We start from the raw sequence: 2,851 nt of genomic DNA on the forward strand, positions 1-2,851 counted from the left end.
CTTTCTCTATTACTTTTGTGATGGCAGACTATGCTTACAAGCTAACGGAATTTTTTTTGAGAGATTGCATAGGAGTTTAGTTTAATCCCTCTAGTCATATTCAGATAGGATGGACCTGAGAATGAAGGATTAGCACACAGAAATATGCCAAAGATATCTTAATCTGCTGCAGTTCAGATTCTTCACATCCAAGTCTTTATGGTATTATGCTTTGTGTCAGTTGTACATGGTCAAACAATGCTGGAATGATCTAGCTACTGTACATAGAACTTTGAGGATGGGTTTGTCATGTTGACCTGTCTTAATGCTCCCTACACACTATGATATCCTTGTTTCAAGTCCATCTTTTACTTTGGCACCCTTTTTTAAACAATGGAGATATGCCATACCAAGCTGATGAAGAATTAAAATAAATTCCACAATTTAAACTAAGTAGTCTTCATGATGCTCACATTGTCAACCCTTAAGATGCAGAACAGCTTTTATATTTGACAGATAATAAGAATACATTGTTCCACGCTTTTCATTCATAGTATAACTCAAAGTGCTACAGTATCAATAACAAAACACACCATATTAATAAGAGTTGGAATGGAAAAGGCTTCCTGAATAGAAAGGTTTTTAGGCATTTTTTTAAAGAGTCTGGGGTCTGTGCTGCCCTCAGATGGTTAGGAAGGCTGTTCCACAAGCATGGTGCAGCAGAGCAGAATGCTCGATCCCCCATGGTGCAGAGCTTAGTACTGGGGGCCCTGAGGAGCAAGCTGCTGGCAGATCTGAGGGTGCGGGTGGAGGTTTGTGGTATGATCTGTTCCTGTAGGTAGGGAGGCGCATGTCCGTTGATGGATTTGGATGTGAGTAGCAGGACTTTGTAGTCAATCCTGAAGGAAACAGAGAGCCAGTGCAATAAAAACAGAATTGTTTAATAGAAGTGTTATATGTTGGTATTTTTGCACTCTTATCGGGATCCTGGCAGCACTGTTCTGAATGCACTACTGGATGCTCCTGCCAGGGTTCCCTGTGAAGAGTACATAGCAGTAGTCCAGTCTGGGGGAGATAAGGCCATGGACAAGTTTTTATGCATCTGACAGGGTTAAAGAGGGCCGTTTACATATATTTTAAGATGGCAGAGAGATGTTATGCATAGATGCCTTGTATGGTCATCAAACCAAAATGTCCTGGCCATCAAAGGTGATATGAAGTATGGTAGATCACTGAATCTGGTGTAATGTGCCCACAAAGAGAGCTTCAGTTTTGCTGCTGATTAACTGGAGGTAATTTATGTTCATCCAAGCCTTCATCTCCTTAAGACAGGTACTGAAGCAAGACATGGCTGCAGGAGGGCTTGGGGCAGTTTTGATGTACAGCTGGGCATCATCAGCATCAATAAAAAGACATCCCATGTCTGCTGATGACACGTCCAGTATTTGAGTGTATGGACAGAATTCTAATCAGGTTAACATGAAGTTAGAATAATCAAAAATGTAACCCTTTTAAATGTATCCTGTTGTGTTTCATTTGTTACGGTTTGTATTTGTCCACAGCTAAACTGATTTGGAAAGTATTGTGACACCTGTGTGCACAAACAAAATAATAACTGTACTTGTGCAGGCATTTTAATGTTTTGTTTTGGGTTATTTAAGTTCTTCTTCTCTTTTTTTAATCTCTTGAGCTCCAGTAGTTACTAGATTGAGCAGAAAACAGCAATGAAATCCTCCATTTCCCCTTTGACCAGTCCTGATCTCTGTACTGTCCCACAGCACACTTTGACTATGAGCTGTCTGCTTAGCCTGTGGCTGTCTGGCACACTGACCCCCTTAAGAGGCTAAGTTCTGTGTGCATGTGCGTGTGTGAGACAAAGACTGTGCGTTTGTTTGTGAGTGTGTGTGTCGTGTGCCACCCCTCCTCTACCCAAACATCAACTCATATCCTGGCTGTTATAAATAATTCATTGGCCATTTGAGGCCCCCGGAGCAGAAGAGCACTTGTGCGAGCCTTTAGTGATGGCCTTTAGTCATTCCTTACAAATACCCTAAACAGTCCTCACACACGAGAATACACACACAACCAAAGCAGCCACTTGAACTGTCACAGCAAATCAACAGGAAGCCCGTTCGCAACTATATCCTCATTTTTCTTTGTTTTTTTGTTTGTTGTTTTGGCAAAGCTGATATTTTTCCGACTTGACAATATCCAGAGCAAGTAGATATTTCCTATTTCCTGTGCACTCTTTATCACTTACCTTTTACTGTAGTGCTGTCTGTTTTGTCCTGAAGGAGGAGGAGGAGTGGGGCTAAAGTGCTTGTTTTTTTAGCTCCAATCTGCTGTCTGCCTCTACTACGTGTATTTGATGTGGACTGCAGGTGAAAGAATGGGGCGTTGGGGAGAGAGCTAATCAAGAGCGGTGAGGGAGACATGCGTGGCGTGAGCGAGACAGGGAGGAAGAAACAGAGGATGAGGCGTTGGGAGGTCAGAGTAGCATCTCGACTCCCAAGGAGAGGAAGAGGGGTGTCCGGTAGCACCTGCCTCATTACCGTCTGCCCCCCCTCTGTCTGACGTAACCCTGCTAACCCTGAAGAATATACATTAGCCACGGGCCATACCTATGGGCCATGCAAACACATTTGTACAAGTTTTTGTCGATTAACTAATTCAGAAGTGAGCTTCATTATTCCACTGCCCTTAATTGAGATAACAATGCAAATTCCCTTCATTAACTGTGACATGGACAATTTCTCCCGGGCTCCGCAGGGACACCATTATATTCAGAGCCCATGGAGCAGGTTGCAAGGTGTCATCAGATATTCAAATGGCATGCTTGTTTAATTGCAGTAAATGTAGCATGTCCGGACGG

The sequence above is a fragment of the Scomber japonicus genome, chromosome 11 (genome assembly GCF_027409825.1).
Source record: "Scomber japonicus isolate fScoJap1 chromosome 11, fScoJap1.pri, whole genome shotgun sequence".
NCBI lineage: Eukaryota > Metazoa > Chordata > Actinopteri > Scombriformes > Scombridae > Scomber > Scomber japonicus.